Source organism: Trachypithecus francoisi, unplaced genomic scaffold (assembly GCF_009764315.1).
Source record: "Trachypithecus francoisi isolate TF-2019V2 unplaced genomic scaffold, Tfra_2.0 Lachesis_group15, whole genome shotgun sequence".
Taxonomy (NCBI): Eukaryota; Metazoa; Chordata; class Mammalia; order Primates; family Cercopithecidae; genus Trachypithecus; species Trachypithecus francoisi.
The window spans coordinates 55,438,369-55,454,097 of NW_022681460.1; the positions used below are offsets into that span (position 1 = coordinate 55,438,369).

A 15,729-nucleotide genomic window follows, 5' to 3' on the forward strand; every position below is an offset into this window, starting at 1 on the left:
CCTTAAGGTGAGACTTTCTCAGGGTTCCCATCCCTCTCCCACTTGGCAGCCAAATGTTGCCTTGTATCTGTGACAGATACTGTTCAGAAGTCTGCTCACCCTCAACCAGGAGTAAGAGATCTCTAATTATATTAATATAGGATCCTGGATGCAGAACTATTTCCTGTCTTTTACCAGGGATAATGTGGTTTCATTGTTGTTGTTTTCTTTTTTTTTTTTTTTTTTTTTGTAGTTAGCTATTTAATGAGGTTCTTAAGACATTTAGAACACCAATTTGTGAGGATAAATTCCATTCGTCAGGGCAAAAACAGATCGCAGGTAGCCCTGGAGCTGAGGAACAGCTTTGATTTTTGGTAGAATTTGTGAGTCCACAGCTTTCTGATCAATCTTGCGCTGCTCTGTAATCTCGTATTTCTCTTTCTCTGTGTCGAAGATCTCACCTTCCTGGTGTCTGGGCTTCCTCAACTTCTTCTTCTTGAAGTAAGCATCAGTAAGATGTTTTGGGATTTTGACATTGCTGATATCGATTTTGGTTGAGGTGGCAATGACAAATTTCTGGTGTGTTCTTCGTAGAGGAACTCGATTGAGGACCAGAGGTCCAGTCACAAGTAACAAGCCACTAGCCAGCTGCTTCAAGAAAACCACCCTCTTGCCCCTGTGGCGCCCAGTGAGGATGATCAGAATGGTCCCGGGGGTAATGCGGGCTCGCAGTTTTCTCACGTGCTGACTGAAGGGTTTTTTGCCGTGGCTCAACAGCTTTCGAGGCACATCTTCAGTAGGATAATATCTAGGCATTTTGCGAAGTTTAACCACCCGGGTACCGCCGTTCTTGTCACCACCAACTGGTTTTGTAAGAGTTGCAAGAACCTTCTCCTTCTTTTTCTTTTCAACCTTGGATTTAGCGGCTGAGTACTTCCTCTTTTACATGGCCTTTCTGGAATACATGGCAGATCGGGAATACCTGCCAATTCCTCTGACAAGGACAGGGTTGCGGCTGCAATGGGGCTTCCCCTTCTTGGGCTTCTTAGCCTTGAGGTTACCCTTTTTCACCTTGCCACCAGCATCAGCCTTCTTGACTTCAGGTTTCTTCTCTTTAGTATCTGGCTTCTCAACTTTTTCACCCGCCATCTTGCAAGATGTTGTTTTCGTTTGTTTGTTTTTTTGAGACGGAGTCTTGCTTTGTCACTCAGGCTGGAGTGCAGTGGTGCAATCTCGGCTCACTGCAAGCTCTGTCTCCCAGGTTCACGCCATTCTCCTGCCTCAGCCTCCCAGTAGCTGGGACTACAGGCGTCCACCACCACGCCCAGCTAATTTTTTGTATTGTTAGTAGAGACAGGGTTTCACCATGTTAGCCAGGATGGTCTTGATCTCCTGACCTCATGATCCTCCTGCCTCAGCCTCCCAAAGTGCTGGGATTACAGGCGTGAGCCACCGTGCCCGGCCCATCATCGTTGTTGTTGTTGTTGTTGTTTTATCTTTCTAGCAGCAACAGTGGATCTCACTTGTACCTTGGGATGCAAGATTTGCTCCCTTTCCCCTAGAAGCTCAAGAAGGGGCAAGGCTTCAGTCCTTTTTCATAGAGGCAGCTGCCCTACTTCCCAACATTTGCACCACTAAGGGAGTTCTCTCTGTCTCCTACCTTGCCCCTCAGCTTTTTCATGAGTACCCCATGGAGGTATGTGAAAGTGCAAGCTTCCTTTCTGTCTGTGACTTCCGTGGATTCCATACTTTTGTGTTACTCCACTGTTGTCCTTTAGAAATTTTTTTAAAATTTTAGCTTATTTCTACTTACCCACTTATGTGTCAACTTCCTCTTTCTCCCATGCGTTTTCATAGGTAAGCCAGTCAGTGAATCCTGGCTCTCTTGGGCAAGCCTATCCTTTCTTGAGTTTTGGACTGTTGGTTGTCCTTTCTCCAATGGGAGAGGTCAGTTCTCCAGTGGGCTCAAGAAATGCATGATTTTTTTTTCTGCCTTTTCCCATCATTCCAGTGGGCAGATACTCTTCTAGCTTTCTACTCCCTAGGTGAAAGTAGAAACCCAAGGGAGGGTTTTCAACCTTGAAATGGTCTCATCAGAACTGTGTTTTTGAAGTCACAGTGTAAAGTAACAAATAATTATATAATTATGAGGAAGAAACTTTTAAATCTGTGACAAGGATAATTACAATGCAACAGGAAAAACAAGGCTGTTTACTCTAGAATGAATTTTCTGATATGGGTCAATTCAATAAAATTATGCACACACATGTGTATATAAACAACAATTGGTTGATGGACTTTGAAAAGCAAGACATTCTTCTCAACTTTTAAAAATTAAAGTACAATACACATTTGCAAATGTGCCTGAGTGTAGACTTGCTGAACAAGATATATCTAACTTCTAAACATATCCTCATGTTATTAGAAATTGACTGTTGTTTTCCGTGTGAAGTACTCAGCTCCCACAGCAATAAGTAAGAAATGAGAATGGAAATAATTATGTTCTGAATTGAGCTGAATCTGTAGTTTTTCATGACATCTTCTATTTCCCAACATAGTCTCTCAAGTCCCAAAGCCTTCTTGGATAAATCTAAAACTCTGAGTACATTTTGCCAAAAATTGAGTGAGAACAGGAGCTGCTATATGGGGAAGCAAGGGTTTGAATGAACTTCTCATACCCTTGCAAATGAAGAAAATAAAATTACTCCTTTGGTTGAAACTGGGAACATCAACTCGTGTTTTCTGCCACCTGGATGGTGGGTGGGTCATGGGGAATTAGGATTCTTACTCTAAATCGAATGATTAAAAAAAAAAAAAACTTCTTATGATTTACCCATCTTCTTCCTCTCTGAACCAAGTTCACCCAGGGAAGTCTCTACTTCAGAAAATGGACATAGATTCTTCTAATGATATCGACCCTGAGGAGAGGGCTAGTTTTGGAAGCTGAGCTTCTATATCTTACTTTGACCCTTTGAACATATGGCTAACCCTTGCTAAAGTCAGAGACCTCAATCCATATTCCTCATAGAGCAACTGATCTTCTCAAGTACTGCCTGGGAATCAATGTCTCCTGGAAACACAAGACTTGTTGCTTGTAAGGTTTGGTTTTTTAGACCCCTGATCCTACCCTCCCCTGTGATATAGTTTTAATAATATCACCAATAAAACATTAGCAGGTTTAATAGAGCTGGGTTTTGACCCTTATCTCCAAAAAAGCCAAAAGAATTCCCTTGGAATTCATATAGTTCTTCAGAGGATTTGTCTATTAATTTTTATTTATTCATTCACTTTTTGTGGATCTACCCAGTATTTCGGTTTCTCCTCTAACACCCTGAAGAAGTCGTCCTTGATTTTCATCCTCCATCATTGCATTTATTTCCAAATTAGGTAAACCAAAATGAAGAATTTGAGGTCAGCTTCTTTTTGGAGTCTAGAATCTGATTGTACCCATAGACAGAAAGGCCAGGAGAAAGGAAGGATTGAAACAACATCCTGATTCTTCAACTGGAAGCATCAAGTCAAACCAGGTCCTGCCTCCATGATGAAATGGGTCTGGGAGGCACTGGACTCCTACTGTTGTCTCAGACTGAGTCAAGGATGAGGATTCCTATATGCAGAGGTGGTGAATGACTTGTGAGGTACCTGGCTTTCTCCAAGCCCAGAACCCAAACTCTCCAAGGACAAAGAAGCCCAGGTATCAGAGCAAGTCCCAGTTAGCTTTTAGGGTGTGGTTCTGTCTTCATGCAGACACTGAAGTTCTGATAAAAAGCTCTCACTTCTGTTATGACACCTGGAATTGCCTCATCTAACATTAGCACTTTATAAGAGTCTTCCCCACAGGGGTGAATAAATAGCCCTGGTCTACACCTTGGCTAAAAGGCTCTAGAATAGCTGGGTATGGTGGTTCATGCCTGTAATCTCAGGACTTTGGCAGGCTGAGGGGGGTGGTTCACCTGAGGTCAGGAGTTCAAGACCAGCCTGGCCAACATGGTGAAACCCCGCCTCTACTAGAAATACAAAAAATTAACTGGGTGTGGTGGCAGGCACCTGTAATCCCAGCAACTCAGGAGGCTGAGGCAAGATAATTGCTTGAACCCAGGAGGCGGAGGTTGCAGTGAGCTGAGATAGCGCCATTGCACTCCAGCCTGGGCGACAGAGTAAGACTCTGTCTCAAAACAACAACAACAACAACAAACTCTCTAGAATAAAGCTAACCCCAGCCAGGGAACATCTCTCTCTCTTAAGGCAGATCTTCTAGGCACATTTATTTTGGAAGATTTTCTGTCCTCCCTGCTGCTGCCACTACTGGTCTGCCAGGCTACCTCTCCATCTCTCGTTTGTCAGCATCCCCCGGACACAATGTCCTTTGTGGGTCACTCACCCACAGTTAACTCTAGCAGACCTGATCAGCTCTTCCAGGTACATTAAAATTAAGAGCTTCTAAGGAGGTCTGAGTCTCCCCTGACTGGCAAAGAACAATTGAGTCAGCTAAAATTCAGAACTAAAAATGCATTCAAAGAAAAACTTCAGCTGAATTAAGCTGAACAGGGTTTAATTGAGCAAAGAACGATTTGTGAATCAGGCAGCTTCTCAAGTCAGAGTAAGCTCAGAGACTCCAGCACAACCACGTGGTGGAAGAAGATTTATGAACAGAAAAAGGAAAGTGAGTTACAGAAAACAGAAACAGCCAGATTGGTTACAACTCAGTGTTTGCCTTATTTGAACACAGTCTGAACAGTTGGCCACCTCTGATTGGTCAGAACTTGGTGATTGGCATAAGAGTAGGCTACAGTCTATGTTCAACCCCATTTAGGGTATAGTTCACTATGCACAGAGAAACCTTTAGGCCAAACTTAAAACATGTTTAAGTTCAACATTAAACATATATTTAATTAATTAAATTAATATATTTAGTAATTATAATAATTATATTAATTTAATATTAAACATATTAAACAAATATGTTGAATGTAAAATATATTTATGTGTGGAGGCAGCTTTAGGCTAAACCTGATTTAACAATTCCCCTCTTTTGGCTATTCTCTCAATTTAGAGAGATTGATCAAAACTTTAGTCACTGATGTTACTATCACCATTGTAAACGTACTTATTTGGTCTTGAAACACACTGGGAAATAGCAGAACAGTGGGTTTTGTAAGGTGGAACAAGGACTTCAGGGTTAGAGTAAAGGGTAACTTCCTTATGTTGGAATGTCCTGTTTGCAGAAGAAAAACAAAACCTAGTCTGTTTTAGGATCTATGTATGTCCTTAAAGTCTTAATTTGATTATGTCACATGTAGCATAAGTGACTCCATTTTGGTTTGGTCTGATCTTTTGGAGCCTAGTGCAAGAGCTCGGTCCAAAACAATGGCCTTCTATAATTTGTTTAAAAATCACCCCCTTTTGGTCATGTTCTCAGTTAGGTGAGAGTGTAACCAAAACTTAGGGCCTTAGCACCACTCTCAGTTACCATCAGTTTGGGTTTCCAGTTTCAGCACGTCATTCACAGGCTATAGTGCCATCATAGTAACACATTTCCTTCAGCTCTTATCATTCTAGTTGAAGAGAGACCATTTGACATTCTGGAGATTGTTTCATGTAAACATTTAAAACCAGTGAGAATACAGAGCACTAGCAAGACTACTATTATGACTATCAGGAGGATAATACCATAAACCAAACTAACCAAAGTCAAATAGATCAAAGAATAAACTAGACTAAGAGCCTACTCGCATAAGTAAGATGTCTCTTTGTTAATCCCCTACAACTGAACCTATCATACCTGATGTGAGGTATTTCTCTCTGGGCAACAAGAAGTGCCAGCAGCTACAAAGATACTTCTCTAGCTAGTGAAAAATCTAGAGCAATTATATTATTTAGTGTAACTTTCACAAGAGAATTTAAAATCTGTTGGGTAACCATAGCCTTTACAGTAGCATCTGCTATACAGCCTATCGTCAGGGATAAATTTCTAATCTTGCCTCATTTACTCTTAACCATGGGAAAAAGGACCCAAACAGTGATGCCCTTCTATAAGAGTGAAAACCTTCTGGGACTGTTCTCTTTAACCCTTGATGCAGGTTAAGAGGAGCTGACCAGTGTTCTGTTTCTGACTGACTATGAGGCAATGTATGTATCCTTAAAATTTCTCACATTGAGCCTTTATCTTTCATCTATTAAGGCATAAGGTTATCTGTGTATAAGGATGACTACAAAATCCTTGACAAATAAAAGCATACCCCATGAGTGTACACAACAAACCCCCTCTTCACTTCTATTGTTCCTAAGGGCATAAGCAAGGAAAAAAATTGAAAGATAAAAGTCTTGTGATAGTATAGAAGTCTCGACCTGTGATCTTGGGAAAAAGCCATCCACATCAAGGATGCCATCTTCTTCTGGGGAGAAACTAGCTTGATTAGCTTTCCCATGGGCGTACAGTTCTAGGAGTGTGGAAGGACCCTTCTGAGTTGTGAGATTATGAACCCAAAGTTCAAAGTCCTAAAGTTTTGCTGCAGTGTTGATGTCAAGGGCAGTCTCTCTCTGATGTTCTCAGAAGATCCAATCTTTGGGTTCTAGATTGTGAAGGGGTTGATTGTCCTTAGTTAGTAAATTTATTTTCTTTATCTGGTGAAAATACACTGTGGCATAATGAGCTACTGTTAAAACATTGGCCCTCTTGTATGGGAAAGCTTTTATGCAACCAGAAAACGTGTACTGAAAATGACAACTGAATGAAATTCTTCCGTAAATGTTCAAATGGCCCATCAGGTAGTGAAATGTACCTGAAGTTTTGATTGTCTTCCCAGGAATATGGATTTGACAAACCAAACATTGGTCATAAACTTAGAAATATATAAATCACTGTATATATATGTGTGCATATATATACATATATACACGCACACACATATATATATACACATATATACTTAATTTGGATCATTATATTTTTTCCATGATAAGACAAGGAATGCAGAACTTTTAATTACAAAAACTTTAAGGAATCAGGAAGTATATGGCAGTTGTCCTGGTTCTCCATGCATCCATGCTTGGCATTGGATTTATTTCTTCTTGAATACCAGTTGTTTCTCCAATTTAGGTGCATATCACTGATAACTGACGGGTTGTCAGAAGTAATCTGACTTAAATCATGAAGTTAATTCAAATTGTATATCTATATGATTTTAGTACTGGCTGATTTAGCATGAAAATCTGGCAAAGTATTTTCTTGACACTCAATTAATTTTTATTCTGCTTGAGTTAGCACTTTTATAAACCAGTCAGTTTCTGCATTAAAGTTCCAGAAATTCTTACCCAGTCCAAATGATATGATTCTAAAGTTATCAGTAACCTATATTCAAGAATGTTTCTCTGAGTTCTTTTCATGCTTTCATGAATCTCCTTAAAGATACCATATTTTAGGACTTTGCATGCTTGTGAAGTTTTCAGAAACTACATCAGAATTAAGCAATTAATGGTAGAAATGACTTTAAATAGTCATAAAGGCACAACTAACAAGGAAGTGTAATTCTTTATTTGATCTATAATAACTTAGCATACATATTAGAATTCCACAAATTCTGTACATTTTAGAACATATATTAAAAACATTCATTGAAATATAACCTGAAGAAAGTTAAACATTATTTCTTATTTGACAATGCTCCCCATGTAACTTAACATGTCAAATAATCCTGTTTACCTCTTTTTTGTATGCTTCAGGACCCCCCTGTAGCATTCCAGATTTAAAGGTCAAAAAAGACTTAATTTTGAAGCTGAAATTTTATTTTGGGAAATTTGTCAAATATGTCAAAGATTTAAAACACTTGACCAAAATAGAATCACAAGTCACCACAAAATAATAGTCTAAAATAATAGTCATTTAACCAAAGTGATAATTAAAAGATTTTTAAAAACAAAAACCTGTACTCTTTGATAAAGAAGATTCCATTTTCTAAACAATCAAAAGACCTAAGACAGTATGAGACAGAATCTGTCTCTTCTTCTTTCCTCTCTACTTTTTCCTTTGTGCAATTTACTCAAAAGGTAAACAGTATTTTACTGTGTCTTATTAATACTACATAAAATTTTGTTCAAAAGAGAAAACTAAATTTTACTTTTGTATTAGTGTATTATCCATAATAAAACTAATTTTAATGAAATCTCATAAATAAATGTATCAAGTCTATCATCGTTTAACCACACAAGATTCCATAAACCTTTCATTTTACCTTTTGCCATGACTTTCCGTATTTTATCTATTTTATCTTTCTGTGTTTTATCTATTGTTTTATTCTTCAATTTGAAATCTTTAAGTAACTTCAAACTGACAAAAATTTTAACACATACATTTGTGTCTTTATACCTTTTCTCATCAAATGCATACCTTGCTTCTGTTTATACACTCTATATACAGAATTATTTCTCTCATATTTGGTAGTTTTTAACTCTTAGTAACTCTAATTTCTAGTGAAAACCCAAGAAAGTAATTTTGAACTGTTTTATATTTGCATTTGTAGATAAAAACCATTTTATAATTTCTTTATAAAGAAGTCCTTCAAATTATTATTTATTAACAGATCTAAATATATTTAGCTTTTCTATACCATATAAAACAACATGTCAAGGTATATAGACTTAAGCATAATTAATAATTAATGTTTTACTATCTTAAATTACAGTAACTCTAACATTTTATAATTATCTATTACTTAATTTAACATAACGGAGCTCTAAGATTTTAAATTACTGAAAAGAATTTTAAAACTATCACACAGGTAACCGCCTTAATGTCTTTCCCCAGTCATTCCAGGTCCCAAGTAGCCATGTGGCACCCAGAAGGACTTTGAAGGTCAGGGCCTGTGTGAGTCCATCAGGACAGAAGCCAAAGCTGTCAAAACTATACCTGGCAGATCCAACCCCTCCCAAAATAGCCAGGAGGCTAAACAGGGAAAGTAGAGGAAGAAGGGACCATAGTGGGCTTGATTCTGGCTTGTAGCTGCTGGTCCAGGCACTAAGAACATGTCTCCAGATGTCATCATGGTCACCTATCCAGAGCCCTGAATCCAGAGATCCTAAACCAAAGAAATAAGTTCACAGTCAAATCAAGCAACTATCTAATTATATTTAACTGAAATTTAAAAGCCATTTCCATTTTACTAACAATTTTTAAACTAGCTTTACTTACTAAATATCGTGTACACATAACACATATAGACATACAAACACACAAAAGCAGATCTTATAGTTCTCATAAAGAATTTTCATTTTGCAGCTTTTAGATAGTTTTTCTTTTCCCTGTTCGGTCTATCAGTTTTCCAATTACCTAGTTCGTTGCTCTAAGCAATTGTTAACTAGGTATCAAATTTGCATTTATAAAGGGACAACTCTTAGGTGGAACAAAAAAATTATATTTCATAAGCACAGAAATAAGCTATTAGGCCTAAATATTGCATCAAACCAAGGGGAAAAACAAAACTACTCAAATAAAAGTTCACTTAAGACACAATGGCCAGAAAAGCACCTTAAACAAAGGTGTGATTTATTTTGTAAATTTAAAAGAATGGTAAGAGTTTCTAATATACATAGGAAGACACCTTTAATAATGGAGATTTCCTTTATAGATGTAAATTTATTTTACAAAAGAGTTTCAAGATAGCCAATTAAATGGCCAACCAGAAAGGTATACTTTAGTTCAATAAGTTGTTCTTTTTAACTACTGTTTCTGAGCTAAAATTACTAAGCTCGGAGTAATGGATACAGCCCATTAAGAAAGAGGGCCAAGAAGCCATTACCTATGCTTGGCTTCTGCATGGATAGATCTGAACAAGAAGCAAACCTATTTTAGTTGAGGGCCTACCTTTTATAAACACTTTATCTAAGACAGCTTTCTTTTCACCTTCGGGGTGGGATAGTAACTAAGCCAAAAGGTGAACAGATTTAATTTTTCTTATCAATTAATCACTTAAGCTTTTTATTTGCCTTTCATAAAATTTTTAAATAAAAATATTGAAATCTTTTTAGAAGCTTCTGCCTATCAATAGATATCCTTAGGTGAGACTCATTTGGGAGCCCTCATTTTCAAATGCATTTCTTCAGTGCATATTGTTCATTTGGAACACTTCACTCTGACTTATCTTTAATAAGATTTCACCATTTCTGTAAGACTTTGCTGCTTCTGAGATCTAATACTTATGCATGTATAAGCCAGAAGGAACTCAGTTCTTCAGAAATTAAGGATTCCATTTTTACCTCAAATATTAACTTTGGCTCTCAGTTTCCCTTAGCCAATAACTTTTTTCCCTACCTAAGCACACAATAAAAATGAAACAAGGGAGTAGAACACAAAAATCCCTGTGAAGTTCCAAAAGCCAAATTTTACAACCCTGCAATATTGTCATTTACTACCAATTTCTTTCTGACCCAGACGGATATAAGAGACCCCTAACTGGACCCAAGCCAGTTTGTTATTGGATCCAATCTGATCCTTGACCCAGTCCAGTTCCTGTCACAATTTCCAAACCCAGTTTGCATCAGAAACCTGCTCAAAACAACTTGGAGAGCTCAAAACACAAATCCAGGGGGCTTCAGAATCCGAGGGATAACTCAAGCATGATTCCCAGTTGCTCCAAGAGTGCAATGGACACAACGGGCCTGGCAGGTACCTCGCTTGGTCACTCAGCCCTCCTGGGGTCATTAGAAGCTCTACCTTGGATCCCACTGACACCATCTATTAAAAGAAAAACTTTAGTTGAATTAAGTTTACAGAGTTTAATTGAGCAAAGCATGATTTACAAATCAGGCAACCTCTCAAGCCAGAGTAGGCTTAGAGACTCCAGAGCAGCCACTTGGTGGAACAAGACTTATGAACAGAAAAAGGAAAGTGACATGCAGAAAAAAGAAGTGAGGTACAGAAACAGCTGAATTGGTTATAGATTGCCTGATTTGAACACGGTTTGAACAGCTGCCCGTCTTTGACTGGTCAAAACTTGGTAATTGGCACAAGAGTAAGCTACATCTGTTTACATCTTCATTTAGATTATAGTTTACTGTGTACAGAGAAATCTTTAGGCTGAACTTAAAATATGTAAGGAGGCAGCTTTAGGCTAAATTTGATTTAACAAATGCAACCTCCTTTTCTGTAAGGTCACTCTCAAAATTGTGAATATTGGTTTCTGTATCCACTGTAATTTTTTCCTTTAACAAAGCACTTTTTGTTTATTGTCCTATAAAAGTGTAATTATCGATTGTTCACGCTCCTAAAACTTCCCGGGTGAAGAGATGCAATTCCTCTTCAATTACCAATTTGGTAACTTTCCAACTCATTCTGCTGAAACTCCAAAAGCTCACTTTAAAGAAAATGCTTGAGCAATGGATGTTAATGTCTTTTGAAGCTAAATTTACCTTGAGATTGTTTCTCTACATTAACACAGGCATCTTTTGAGTAAAGAAACTTCTTTAAGAGAAAATCATTTGGCATTTTATAATTGCTATCCTGATTTTCATGGGGTCTAAACCCATAAACTCAAATGTCCTTTCCTTATTTAACGTGATTTCTGCTCTGTATCATTATAAAACTGAGATTTGTGTTAATGAACTTTCATCATGGGAAGCTTCTATGAAGAGTAGGAATACAGGTGTAATGTTGGCTCATACATTCTTAAGTAACTCATAAGAGCTCATCTTTACTGAGTCCTGGCACGATGCTGAGGAAAGGGATCCTCACCTCAACCCTAGGAGGTTGGTTTTACGACCTCTGTTCTGCAGATGAGGAAACTGAGAGGTTCTAAGAAGAAAACTAAGGCCTCTAAGAGGAAATGGCTGTTGAATGATGGCCAGGGTTTGATTCCTAGTCTGGGCCAGACCCCAAAGTTTGTTTTTCTGACTCCTCCCCCTTCCGGATTTATGCCACCACTCCCCACAAGTAACCAAGAAGCACCCCCTTCCACACCCTTGCAGCTGTCCATTTTTTCATGCCTTTAGAATGAGGATTAATGGTGGCTAATATGGAGTTTGCCAGTCCCCAAGGCACTTACGGCACCACTCACAGGACAAATAACTGCCCCAAGACAGGGAGGAAGAGTGTTCAAGGGAGGGCATCTGCCCAGCTCCCAACAGAGCCCTGGTTCTCTCCTGAAGTTAGCAAGGCTTTAATAGTGACTATTAGGATTCCTTTTTGAAACCCAATACGCTTGACAGATGATCCTGGCTTCAGGCCTCTCCTGAGTTTCCACATGGCTGGGATTACTTAAACTGCAGTGACAATTCAGGGATTTGTCTGTTTCCAAGCACACTGTGAAATGGAAAGTTTGTTGGCCCCTCCCACCCCTACCCCACCCCACTACCTCTCTTCTTTTTTAATCCCTGGCCGAGGATGCAGTTACAGGATCTACTGCCACCAAAGCAGAGCAGGGTCCCTTGTTTGTGTTCAGCTGTGGGGCTATGTGCAAGCCAGTGGGGAACACGTGAATTCAGTTCGCTGCATCCAGCACCGTCGCAGGTTTTTCTGGACACTGTTTCAGAGCCTTGGATTTTCTTCCCCGGGAAGTTTGGTTTGCACAGGACTGCACGCTGTTTAGCTTGGATGCAAAGACAGAAACAAAGCTTCATCATGCCACCCGGGGTCTGCTTTATAGCTGTCTATGAAGAGAAAAATCTATTTACCATGGTTGGAGACAAGAACGTTGCCTTGAGGCTAAAGGGCAGATTCCCCAGGAGACGTTGGAAGGATTTACTTTTAGTGTAAACTTTGCTTTGCTTCAAAGCTTGTACTTTTGGAAATTTCAGATTTCACTGTGTATATGTGAAGCCCAGTCCAGCTTCTTTCAAGAATCGACCTGCGCTTCCCCGAAGTCCTGATTCCTGTATTCATTCTCCAGTCGAGCCCCTTCCATCTGCAGTCAGGGGAAGGATGGGCATATTTTCTTCTGAAATCCTTCCTGAACTGCTATTTTCCTCTTTTTAGTGCCCAAACACTAAAAACATAATGGTAGAGAGAGAAGTACATGTATCAAAATCAAAAAGAAGTCCAAGTCCTGAGTGTGGCTTTGAGGGTTTTTGTTTTTCTTCTAAGTGAACACTCTGTTCTTGTTCTTATAAAGTTAAGGTAAAAATTGAGATTTATCCACTTCCTTATTTGTTAGTTCAATCAACATATATTAAACAAGTCAGTCTGTGAGCTGTATCCTGAGAATCCTCGGACACATGCCGGCATGAGAGGGAACATGTGCACACATGCAGAGGAGAAAGACACGTGGAATAAACAACCGTAATAACTGCAAAGAGAGCAGTGAGAGGACTTGTGTGCAGGATGGGCACCAGCAGTGTTCTCCATCATGGGTTCATGTGCAGCATCTGTCATCAAGAGGTGGAATCCATTTCCCCTCCCCTGGAACCTGGGCTGCCCAGACTTTTGGCCAACAGGATTCGGCAGAAAAGCAAATGTGCTATCTCTGAGCCAAGACCTCAGGAGGCGTTACAGCTATCATGTTCACCCTGTTGGAGGTTAGACCTGAGGTGGAGACCCAGGCTAGAGCATTGACTGGTGAGAAGTCACGTGGGAAGAGAGAAGACACGCAGATGAGGATGGAGCCACCCCCACCACGTGGAGGATTGATACACCTTCCCTGTTGCCCCCTGCCCAGACCCTGAAGCACAGCCTTACAGGCAACAGGAATGTGTGATTTTGAGCCACTGTGTTTTGGGATGGTTTGCTATACAGCAACTGATAACTAAAGCAATACTGAGAGTAACCTATGTAATATGGAGTAAAGGGAAAATATGATGAATTCTGCATGGCTCATCTGGAATGTGTCCCTGAGGCTGTGATGTGCACTGTGATGGCAAAACACCTTATCAAAAGTTGCTATTGTCAAGCTTCCAACTCAGGAAACTCATTCGTGTACAGCAGCAGCGCATCCCCATGCTGACGACACAACAGGCGCTGTGTTCGGCACTTCACACTCACCTCATTCAGGACTCTCAGCGCCCTCCCGAGGCAGATGTGTGAACATCATCTCTGCTCTACCAGTGGGAAAACTGAGACTGGTGGGAGTGCCTGTGGGGACTGGGGTTTGAGGCACTTGTCCACAGTCACACAGCTCGTGAGTGACATGACAAGGAATCACTTCCAGGCATTCCAGCACCATTATTAGGGTTTTTGTCTCCACATGTCTCTGCCTGGAGATGGCTCAGGACAGGAGCCCTGGCTTTGCCACTTAAAGATTCAATGGGCCTTTAGTAAGCCGTTTAGCTGCTTTAGGCCCAGCTGTCAAATCTGTAAAAGCAGGGAGTTGGATAAGCTCAATGATTTTCAAAGCTTGAGCCCTGGCGCTAGAGGAGGCCACTGGGACTAGGAGAGGATGGGGGTGGCACCTTCTGTTTCTCCCTTGCTTGGCCAGAGGCAGCTCTCCTTGTAGCTGATTTACATAGTGGGAGGTACTTAAGAGTTATTTTGAGGAGAGTGTTCTGCTGATGAAGACATATTTGAGAACCACAGATCTGGATGACCACCAGGGTCCTGTGATTCTGCAACCTGATAGGCTGGGCCTCAGCGGCCCAGTCCCTCACCTACAGAGCTGGTCTTTTTAATGGATCAGGAAGCACCCAGTCTAGGAGGCTGGACACGGCTCTCACTCTGCCCGTGGCTCTGTGGCTTTCAGGCCCCCTTCTCCCTTGGAGCCCCTGTCTCCTTCCTCTTCTCCTCCTTTCCCACTGAGCTCCTGCTTCAATTTAATGCCAGTGTTCCTCCCCATTATCCTGGCAGTGCTGGTCTGGAACTAGGTACAATTTCCTAACTAATGAGGAAAAGCAGGCCTTGTGGGCATCGCTGGTATTGCTCACATCTCACAGCTTAACTTTGATGGCCCGTTGTGCGGGAGGGTGAGCAGGAAAACCAAGACCAAAACCCCGTACATGCCTGGCAAGGATGGGAAGACACAGGGGCTGAGGGAGACCTGTTGGGCCCCAGATGGACACAAACTGGGCTAGGACTGGGGAGAATCAAATTCCCTTGGCTCTGATACTCATCCTCATGTGGCTTCAGGCAAGTCACCTTTACAAGGCAAAGATAATCCTATCTGTTCTTTCTTCATCATAGAATAGTTATAAAGATTAAATGAAAATAGGCCGAAGTTGAATACTGCATATGCATGTAAAACATCATTATCTCTAAATGATAACTGTATATTATGTAGAGAAAATTTATTTCGTGAAGCTGTGGCCTTCTTTGTTTTTTCTTGTTATTTTTTGGCAAGAGAGAAAACAGGACAAAGTGAAAAATATTAATCTTTTTTCTAATACTCTATTAATAAAAGGCAAGTCCTAAATTATTTTGCTGCACAGAAAAGTAGTAATCAATTTGGTATTATAATATTCAAACAAAAGGTCAATAGTCAGTGATTCTCCTTTCCTTTTCAAGAAAAGCCTTTGGAAATTCTTCCCTCCAATAACCTGGCAAGTAAGGTGTTCAGAGCATCTGAACGGACCCTGGAGAGGCCCCAGGCAGCAACAGTGGATGGGAGAGTGGCTGGCCATAGAAGTGGACTGTGTTTCATGGGACAAAACGTGGACGACAGATCCCGCAGTAGGGACAGTAACACCGTTTTGACAGAGCAAGTCAGAAAGCATCGGCCTTCTGTGTTTTCTGAGGAATTCTGCTGGAGGAAAGGCCCAGGACCTCAAGGCCGGCATCTGCTGAGGCAAGAATGCTCATCTGAGAGAAGATAAAGCTAAGGAAGTTTGTGTTGGATG

At 40.3% G+C, this 15,729-nt stretch overlaps 1 pseudogene across 1 annotated transcript; it reads right to left on the reverse strand.

The window, feature by feature from the left end:
- Positions 1-207: 207 nt before the first annotated feature.
- LOC117097212 lies at positions 208-1,133 on the reverse strand (annotated as a pseudogene). The gene has a single exon (XR_004442856.1). The product of XR_004442856.1 is annotated as a 60S ribosomal protein L6-like (transcript).
- Between the last annotated feature and the right edge of the window lie 14,596 nt (positions 1,134-15,729).